Here is a 10,926-nt window from a genome sequence, read left to right as displayed (position 1 = left end):
AGATAGAGACCAAAAATGTGGTCTCAAGGCTTTAAAGTTGGTGGTGGTGGGTCCCATGAGTTTTTTTTTTTCATTAGTCTCAATTTGCACCACATCTTACAATACATACACCACTAGATAAACACCACATAAACATATAAATTTAAAATGCACAAAAGCAATTGGACCCAACCACAATCCCGTACACAAAACGTGAAATGACGGAAATGCCTTTACGGCGACACAACTTCCGAAAAAAATGAAAAATACTGAAAATTGGAAACGTCACATGTATTTATCAAAATAGATCAATAGAAGCATGATATGCACCCAAAACTCATCGTCCTAAGGTTTTCGAACCTAGGAGCTCTGATACTACCTACGACGGCCCTGGTTTTTAAGTCAGTTCGTCCTAAGATAAACTGAACGTATATCCAATGATGAATCTAGAATGCGGAAGCAAAAAGTGTAACAATGGTTTCTAGAGATACTACACATTTATAAGATACCAATGTGACCCTCAATGAAGTCACGAAACCCAAAGAAAACAAATGTGGAAAACGACGTCTCAAAAATAGACAAGAATGAACTTAGGAGCAAAATGGTAATTTCATAGAGAAATGGATGCTACCAAGCATACCATTAGAAAGACAACGAAAAAATAATGAATTTAGACTTAAGAATCACCTAATTCGGAGTCCGGACGGAAAAGATATGAATTTAAAACAAAGTGACATTCTCCGTTTAGGAGTTACCACCTAATTGAACTAGTAAATGAAGGAGTTATGGCTCTCTGAAGTTGCTGTAACAAATCTGTCCAAGAAAATCAAAAGGGAAAGTTTCAAGGAGGATTAGCCGGCTGAAGCCCCATGATCAGCCAGCCGAACTCCAATCAACAACCAGCTAAAACACCAAAAATCCCAAAAAAGGCTACTAGAATTGGTTTCGACAATCATCGGTCAACCGATGGACTGTTATCAGCCGACCGATGGACCTGGTAGCAGCAAAAAAGCTGCTGCAACTCATGGGGAAGGTGCTTGGCTCAATTCTAAGGATATGCATGCTTCCCATTTGATCTAAACAAGTTTCAAAACATCTTTAAACTTAAATGAACAACCATTTCATGTTAAATCAAAGTGAAGCTTTGATTGATACTCCAATGCATGAATTTTGCTTAAATTTTCATAAATCATCCAAAAATAATTCAAAATTTGAAATCCATGTATTCTTTGAGATGTAATCATGCTCGCATGTATTTAATGATGAGTTAGACGCGCTAGAATGGCCTACGGCCTCATAGCATGTCATATGCAAAATATGACCCTTCAATGCATGAAATCTCATGTATTCCATGAACAAACTATGAAAATAAAGTAGCATACATGGCATATGAGTGTCTTTGGCCCTTGGCTTCATTACATACACATCTAAATAGTATCAAAAGGTGCACTTAAGTGCACATTACATAGCTTAGACAATAAATACAAGTTTTTATACAATACACCAAAAAGGATCATAATATGCTAACAAGTACATATTCAATGCCACCAAAAATACTCCAAGAGATCTAGCAAGTCTAAGAGTGTTATGCATCCCACAATAAAGCTTTTTTACCTGAAAAACACCCAGTAACTTCAGGGTAAGTAAACAAGTTTACTCGTAGGGAATAAGTATGCATAAGTTTAACTTATTACAAAGTTTACAATTCAATAAAATTTAGTCCATACTATTAAAATGACATTGGAACTTTTAACATGGCACAATGGGAAACAATATCATATAGTTATCAAGTTTGGAATTTAAATGCAAAATCAAACCAAAGTGGATACTTGGACATCACGCCGGATCAAATCGACACCATAGTTACTTTAGGGTTACTAGCCCATGGGTAACCTCCCTATGCGCGCACTAGACTTGTAGAGGGACAATCCCTCGTACTAGAACCATGCCCTAACCTTAGTCATAACAACGACATCCCAAGTTTCCAAAATCAACAATTTGTGCAACAACATATATATATTAATATAACATATATATACAATGTAAAGTCATCTACCATGCACAAACCAATTTTGGAAACACAATACATGCCCTAAGTTCACAACTACAATGGCATGAAGAATGTTGAATAATCATTATTCAATTTGTTACACTTTATAACAATATCATTCAATAACAAGAACATAGTCTCACAAGTATGATATAAGTTTAAAATCATAATTTAAACATGCAATCAACATAGGATACATATTCATTCACTAACACAACAAGGATTGAAATTAATTAAATAAAACAACTGATTTCTCTATATTTCATTTCTCGTCCAAACATGGTCAATTTAATATATGTTGTAGTACCTATCATGGTCATTACATAAATCACTTCAAAACTTGATTTAAATCATAAGAACATAATAATGAAAATTAATTAACTAATTTCTCTAGATTTCAAAACAACCCTAAATAATTTCAAATTAACATAAGTTATGAATCAAGTCATAGCCTTTCCAAAAATCATGCCTTAGCTTAATTTCATGCAAGGTATCATTAACTATCAAATTAAAGATTTAGATTAAAGACATATAGTTCATTTGTACCAAGTTATAAAACATCAAAAACATAGTTTAGAACATCCCCTACCTCACAAGAAGATTGTTCCTCTTGAATCCAAGGAAAGTAAAGGAATTTCAAGTTTTCCTTCTAGGGTTATGAAGAGGAAGATGAGGCAAGGCTTTTGTATTCCAAGCTCAATGATCTAAGGTGAGTGGAAGGAGGTCAAAAATGAAGTCAAAGCCTTAAACTAAGCTTGTCTTCAATGGTGGCTATGTTAGGGTTCTTGAGAGGGAAGAGATGAATGAAAGAAATAAGGAAACCCTAAGTTAAAAGTGATGGGATTCTTCACTCACTAGGTGCTCTTGCACTACCTCTCACACACACACTTGCAAAACTAAAGGTGAGTCATATACACTTGTCACGAATCTAAGGTTCCTTCCTACATTAAATCCCTAGCCTACACTTGTTAACCATCCAAGCCAACATGTGGTCCAATCTTAGGCCAACAAATGGATGAATCTCCACCCTCCATGTGTCACAAGATTATGCCTCTAAGTCTTCCCACCCTAATGCCAATAAGTGGCACCATGAGAATGTGACACTTGTCACATTTTTCGGAAATTACAAAAAGGTCATTTTTGAAAATATCTTCCAAATTAAATTACAAAATGGTCCCTAAGACGAAAAATAATTATTTCGCATAATTACACTAAAACCCCAAAAGTTTAAGAAAATTACCAAAAGTAATGCATCCATTCCCTTTACAAGAAAAGTAAACATTTAGCATACTTTTATACAAAAGTAAAAATATAGATATCATAGAAATTAAATATCATGGATGCATGCAAAGTCGGATTCACAAAAAGTGAGGTTGTGTAACAAAAAGGGAAATCGGGAAAAGACAAAATAAGGAAAAAGACGAAAATAAAATAAAAAATAAAAAAAAAAAAAAGAGAAAAAAGACTGAGTCTTTACATTTCCCTCAACAATCCTCACACAAGCAGGCATAAATCATGAAACCACAGTGGACAACTTCATTGTTGGTTCATCTTGGTCATTTCCACCAAACATCATAACCTCTATCCTTAAATTGCTGCAACTTCAACCTCCACTTCCAGTTAGAAGAGACAAGAAGAGATGGACAGCATCTTCAACAGGTATGTTCAGCCTTAGTCAAACAACTTCTTTCCTTAAAAGGCACTATCCTCAAGTCTATTGGCATAATCTGGTATGGTCCTCACCAATCATACCTAGAATGAAGCTAAACCTATGGCTGGCAGTGCAATCAAGATTGCCTACATTAGATAGCAGATCAATGAGAAATCATACCAACGTTTGTGCTCTCTGTCAAAACCATCTTGAATCACATGAACATCTATTCTTCAAATGTTGTTTCACTTCTCCAATTTGGCGATTTATCAAGGAGAAATGTCAATTCTACACAACTATAACAAATTGGGAGGAATTAATTTATTACATTAGTGAAAGATGGAAAGCAAAATCAGTTCCAAACCTGTTTAGGAAGGTATGTTTCTCTTCCACTGTGTACCACATTTAGGAAGAAAGGAATGAAAGAATCTTCAAGAAGAAGAAAGCTTCTCAGAAGGTTGTGCTTGCTCGGATTTGTTCCATCATCACTGCAATTCTAAAGCTTGGTTTTCTTCAAGATTGTACCACAGCCAGAAGAATTCTTTCAGAATGGAACCTATCCCCCTTATGCTGTCGTCCTCCGCCGCGCCCTCCAGATTGAAGGAATTGCCAGCTCAATCGCCGAAATCACTGCCCAAGAATCACCGGATTGTTGTGGCAAATGACCTCCATTAATGGGATTTAATATTCGTTAATGAAGACACCAAAGGTGACCTGGGCTTGGTATGATTCATATTGCTAAGAACAGGTCGAGTATGGGCAATCGAGATGGAGCAAGTCCTCGCTGAATGGGCCCAGGTCCAGGAAGTCATTAAGGAAGTCCACATTGTGATGAAAGGAGTTGGGCCCAAACAAAAGGAAAGAAGATAGGTCCAGCCCAAGAGTGATTGTAACTGTCTATAAATAGACGGAAATGAGAGGGAAAAGTAGTTAAAAAATATTTTGGAAGTGTAAATTTCTCTCTCTAGAATTGGGGAAAATTCTTTGTATTTGTATTGGCTTAAATGTTAGGGCAGGCAATATATGGGCCTGGGCCTTAATGTCTCCTTGTTTTTGGTCCGAATTAGGGCCTGTTCTCCCCAAAGGGACTGTTTGGCCAATTGGCCCACATCTGTAAACATTTCTTATATTTATAATACTTGCTTAAAATTCCAAAAAAAAATAATAATAATAAATTAGTGGTTGCCCCATGTCCCAATACAGTGTTTGATTAGCCCCTTGGTAGAGATCTCAAGCTTACCGGTTTCTTCCAATTCCGTGAATGGTAGGATTGTGGTTACAAATTCCAAAAGCTCTTTCCTCTGATCTTTTCATTAGCCCATTTTATACCCAGAATCTGTTATATCTCTTGCTGGATACTTTCTATATATGTTGAATCATATATGGTCACCCTGTTCTATAGTTTCAAATTGGAAACCCCACCACGCTTGCCATTTGGGCCTGCATATAGCTTTCCATGCAACCTTTGGCTCATGAGAGTTTTAATTCAGGTCCCATAAGAATCCTCTCCAGACTGGGTCAATATCATCAATAATTTTCTGTGGGAGAATTAAGACAGAGGACCAGTAATCTTGTATGCTGAGAAGGATAGATCTGATAAGTTGTACACGACCAGTATAGATAATGCTCTTTTAATCCAAAACTTTACCCTGTCATCTTCCACACTGAATGCAGATGAATGCAAACTACTAGTGGAGAAATTTGCAAACTGGTTGTGTCTCCATGTGAAAATAGCAATAGGTCATTTGCAAAACATAAGTGTGAAAGCTTGTTTCTTCAACATTTTCAATGAAATTTGAATTAAGGATTGTCTGAGAATTTTCTGTGAATGATAGATGTTACTATGTCCATGGTAATAACTAAAGATACAAGATTTAGTTTCATCTCTCTTTCTCTCTCTTTTTAGCCTCCCCTCTACTTTCTACCCGTCATGGTCTATTTATAGGCCATGACCTCTTTTGCTGTTAATGAATTACATTGGGCATATTTCCGAAAGCTATCTTCCTTCTGGGCTGGGTCTTGCAATGGGCTTGACCTTCCTCGGTGGACCCCCCAGGTTCGGCCCATTCCAGGGTGCTTTGGCATGGATCCTACCTCAATCATTCGACCCGATCTCGTTTCCGCGATCCATATTCGGCCCACGCCACTTGCCGCATCCTCAACTGCCCCCATAATTACCCCTTCTTGATTAGGGGGTAATTATTAATGGCTGCTAATGATGACCTGACGGCTCGAGGAGATCGTGTGGGAGAATGGACGGTCAGATCTAGGGGTCGGCGCTTCGAGATTCAAAAAAGACAACCCATCGCTTTCCTGACTCCTCGGCTCTTGGGCTCATCTCGTCTTTAAAAGCTCCATTGATCCTCTTTACCGTCACCATCTCACCTTTTGCTGCTCGAATCCTCTCCGGCGATCTCTTGCGAAAGATCTTCCTTCCAGTGGCTTTGCAATACTCTCTGCTGTTTTCACTCTCTAAGGTTTCCTATTTTTCTTTTGGAAGACTTCTTTCTTCTCCCCGGAATCCTCATCTACTTTCACCATGACAGTAGATCTAGACGTTCTGCGCATGAAACTTCACCTTTCTGACGATGTAGAAATTAGAAACTGCCCCCGGGAAGTGAATATTAGAACCGGTGCTGGCCTTCTTCCCAGTGAGGCCCTGTTTTCACTACTCCACCTCAATCTCCTTAGATTTCCTTTACATCCTTTCTTTTGCTATGTTTTTAACAAGCTAAATCTTTCCCCTTTACAAGTAAACCCCAATTTCCTTAGGATTTTATCCGTTATGCTTCTCCTGATTCATGACAGAGGTCTGGATCTGGACCTCGTAGATCTCCTCCTCTGTTACAAGGTCAGCAAGATCAGAACTGACGAACCGTTTTACCACTTTTTCCCCATTGAGAAGAGGTCTATCTGTACGGATAAGATCAAATCTGAGAAGGGCTGGAGGAAAAACATTATTGGGGTTAGGGGAGCCTGGTTCTCTCCAGCTGCGGAGGATTTCCCTATCCCGAGCGCTTTCGGAGAGTGCTCTGTCTCTTTTTACAAAAAATATAAAAACCATAAGAGTGACTGTCCTTGCGAGATCTACATTCCTCGTTTTTGTTCTTTCTTGTGCCATTCCTTAGGCATACCTTGTGATGAATTGAGCTACAGTGTGTGCAGGGATAGGGATAACTACTTGAAGCGGTACGTTCTGACCAACGTTCCCTCCTGCTCGGACCTTCTCACCTTAGATAATCTCTTCCACATCTCAGTCCTCGGCAAGACAATGAGCCAACTCCAGATCCCTTCATTCGGCAGGAAGAAATCTGCCCCCAGGCTTGCTATCACTCCTGTGTCAAATTCCTCACCGTCTTCAGCATCTTCCTCCGCTACTCTTTCTGACACCACTCCTTCCACCGATCCATCCGCGACGGCTGCTGACTCGGTCGCTAACACGGCGACTGCCAGCCCGAACGTTGCCCCCTCCATCAACAATCCTCCTGGCTCTACTGCTGCTTCCGCACGGGAAAAGGCCAGAGGAAAAAGGCATCAACCTGACAGTGCTCTCAGCATGGATGACGTTCCCGTGTCTCAGAGGGTTAAGCCCTCTGGGCCGAATGTGATTTCCCTGGCGAGACCTCCTTAAGCTAGGCCCCCCACCTTTTCTAGGCACGCCTCCACTTTAGGAACGGCGCCATGGAGCCCTCGCTTCATCCAAACAGACGGATCGTCTGTGAAACCGACCGAGACCATGTTCAAAGATGGTCAGACCGCAATGGCCTACTACAGGAGTATGTGGACTCCCAAGGACATCGAGGTAGCCAAAGGTCTATCTCAGAGGGAGGTATTCAACCGATTCCCCTTGTCTGCCATGGAGGTAACTTCTACCCCTTAGTTAATAAATCTTTACATATTCTTGCCATTTATTTTCTTCTGACCATCTGCTCGGCTTAACCAGTTGTCCTGTATATCTCTACAGACCTTGTACGGGATGATGGCTATGCAGAAGCAAGTTAAGCAGGTGAATGCCAAGGTCCGCACGCTTTCCGACAGCCTTAGTGCAGCAAACAAGGAGAACGATAATTTAGCTGCTCAGAAGACCGGGTTGATGGTTCAACTTGGTAAAACTGACAAAGAGAGGTATTTGCTGAGGAAAGAGACTGACTCCCTTCAGGATGAGAGGAATGCTCTGCAGCTTGAAAAGAGCGTCTGGCAGACCGAACGGGAATCCCTTAGGGCCAAGAAAGAAGAATTGCTACGCCTTCTGAATGACGAGCAATCCGCTCAGATGGCCTTTGAGAAGAAGGCCCTGGACGAACGCAACGCTTTACTTGATACCATCAGCAGGGTAAATGGTGGTATGCTAGCTCTGCATGCTCGATTGTCTAGAGTTGGAGCCCTCAGATATGCCCAGGGGTTCCGAGAGGGTTACGCCGATCGCATCCCGGATGAAGGTCAGACTGGCTCCACTCCTGATGATGTTGACAAGGATCTGGATATTGACCCTCCTGGTGTTTATATTGATCCAGACTCCACCGCTGCCGAGGGGATATTTGATGAATGTCAGGAGATTGCGTCTTCTCGGATCACTCCTACTCCTCCTGCCGCTCTGTCTTTGGACATTCTTCCTGTGCCCATTTTGACTCCATCTGCCGTTACTGCTGAAGATAACCCTTAGCAGAATGATTCTTCCAACGCTGTTGAGGGTAGGATTCAACAGAACGATTCTGTCATTCACCTCGACTCTCCACCTCGTGAGGATGGTGATACCACTAACAATGAGGAGGTAGCCCAACATCAACAAGAGGCCGACGAGGCAAACGCCTCTTAGTTAGAAACCCCCTTTTTTTAAAAAAAAAAAAAAAAAAATGTACTGACTTTGGCATATGTGCCATCTTTACACCTCATTTTTTGTAACCTTCGGAAGCTTATTAATGAGATGGCCGACTCCTGCTTAAATTTTCTGTGTCAACTTCTTTTTTTTTTTTTTTTTTTTTTCGGCTCATTATGCCAACTGCCACTTACTTTGCTCAGGTGCCTGGCGTTCGGCTAAAATGCCACTTGCCACTTGGCCTTTTATTTTTCTTAGCAACTGTTTGGCGTTCGGCTCATAATGCCAGCTGCCACTTACTTTGCTTAAGTGCCTGGCGCTCGGCTGGAATGCCTCTTGCCACTTGGCCTTTTATTTTTCTTAGCAAGTGTTTGGCATTTGGCTCATAGTGCCAGCTGCCACTTACTTTGCTTAAGGGCCTGGCGCTGAGCTGGAATGCCTCTTGCCACTTGGCTTTTTATTTTTCTTAGCAAGTGTTTGGCGTTTGGCTCATAGTGCCAGCTGCCACTTACTTTGCTTAAGTGCCTGGCGCTCGGCTGGAATGCCTCTTGCCACTTGGCCTTTTATTTTTCTTAGCAAGTGTTTGGCGTTCGGCTCATAGTGCCAGCTGCCACTTACTTTGCTTAAGTGCCTGGCGCTCAGCTGGAATGCCTCCTGCCACTTGGCCTTTTATTTTTCTTAGCAAGTGTTTGGTGTTCGGCTCATAGTGCCAGCTGCCACTTACTTTGCTTAAGTGCCTAGCGCTCGGCTGGAATGCCTCTTACCACTTGGCCTTTTATTTTTCTTAGCAAGTGTTTGGCGTTCGGCTCACAGTGCCAGTTGCCACTTACTTTGCTTAGGATTTTAAAGAGGAGTGCAATCTTTATAAATCTCAGAAACTCATACATTCGACTGTTTTCAATTTAAAAGAAACAGAATTCAGTACTGAATCTCAACTTTTTATTGATAATACCTCTTTAGAGAAGTAGCATTCCAAGGCTTGTTAACCAGCCTTCCGGCCATGGTTTCTAAGGTATATGCTCCTTTTCCTATGGCCTCTGCAATTCTGTATGGGCCTTCCCATGGTGGCATCATTTTTTTTACTATCCCCACCTTCTTTTTCAGAACCAGGTCACCTGGCCTAAAGTCTCTGTGCTTTACTTTCCTGTTATGGCTGTTCGCAAGCATCTGCTGGTAAGAGACGAGCCTCACCATTGCTGCGTCTCTTTTTTCTTCCAGCAAATCGAGGTTAAACCTTAGCATATTGTCATTATGCTCACGGTTCCATGCCAAGCTTTGAACAGTCAGAACTAAGTGCTCGACTGGTATAACTGCCTCGGTTCCATACGCCATGGTGAATGGACTTTCTCCGGTCGGTCTTCTAGGGGTCGTTTTGTAGGCCCATAGGACGTTCGGCAGCTCATCTAACCACCTTCCTTTCCTTTCTTCTAGTTTCTTCTTAATACAAGTAAAGATTGTTCTATTTGTAATTTCCGCTTGTCTATTGGCCTGTGGGTGACTTACTGCTGCCAGCTTTTGATAAATTCCATACTCCTCCAACAACTCTCTTACTTGCTTACTGTCAAGGTTGGTACCATTATCCATGACGATTGACCTCGGAACACCAAACCGGCAAATAATATTACTCCAAATGAATCGTCTCACATAAGTTTGAGTAACGCTCGGGTACGGCTCTGCTTCCACCCACTTAGTAAAGGAGTCTGTAGCCAGTAGCACATACTTGTTCTGAGCTCTGGCAGTTGGTAGAGGACCAACTACATCCATCCCCCATTGTGCGAAAGGCCATGGTGTGGCCATTACATACAAGTCTTCAAGCGGTTGGTGAATCAGTGGTCCGAACCTTTGGCATTTATCGCACCTTCTGGACAATTCTTCCGAATCTCGCGACATGTTTGGCCAGAAGTACCCTTGAGCCATTGCTTTGTGTGCTAATGATCTCCCCCCTGAGTGGTTTCCGCATACACCTTCATGAATAGCTCGTAATATTTGCCGAGCCTCTGTGGGGGTAACGCACTTTAAGTACGGTCCGGAAAAGGATCTTCTGTATAACTGGTTATGCACTACGGCGTACTTTGCAACATTCGCTTTGATTTTCCTAGCCTCATTTCTTTGTTCAAGCAAAGTACCATCTCGGATGTAAGTTATGATCGGATCAATCCAACTTGGCTCATATGGAATAACATTCACTTGCCAAGGATCCGAGCCTGAAGGTTCTTCGAAAATGGATGGCTGGTTTAATATTCCCACTGGAACCACCCTTGCCAATGTTTCTCCAGAACCCGAGGCACTACATGCTAGTCTGTCGGCATCTTCGTTATACTCCCTCGGAATTTGAATGAATTTAATTTTTTTCAAAGTTCTGTGCCTCCCGCATAACAGCAGAACGATATGCTTCCATCGTTTCATCCTTGGTTTCATACTCACCCCTCA

The sequence above is a fragment of the Cornus florida genome, unplaced genomic scaffold, assembly GCF_030987335.1.
Source record: "Cornus florida cultivar Cherokee Brave unplaced genomic scaffold, ASM3098733v1 CherokeeBrave_3.0.0_Hap2_Chr06, whole genome shotgun sequence".
Taxonomy (NCBI): domain Eukaryota; kingdom Viridiplantae; phylum Streptophyta; class Magnoliopsida; order Cornales; family Cornaceae; genus Cornus; species Cornus florida.
Note: the sequence above shows the minus strand (reverse complement) of the source record.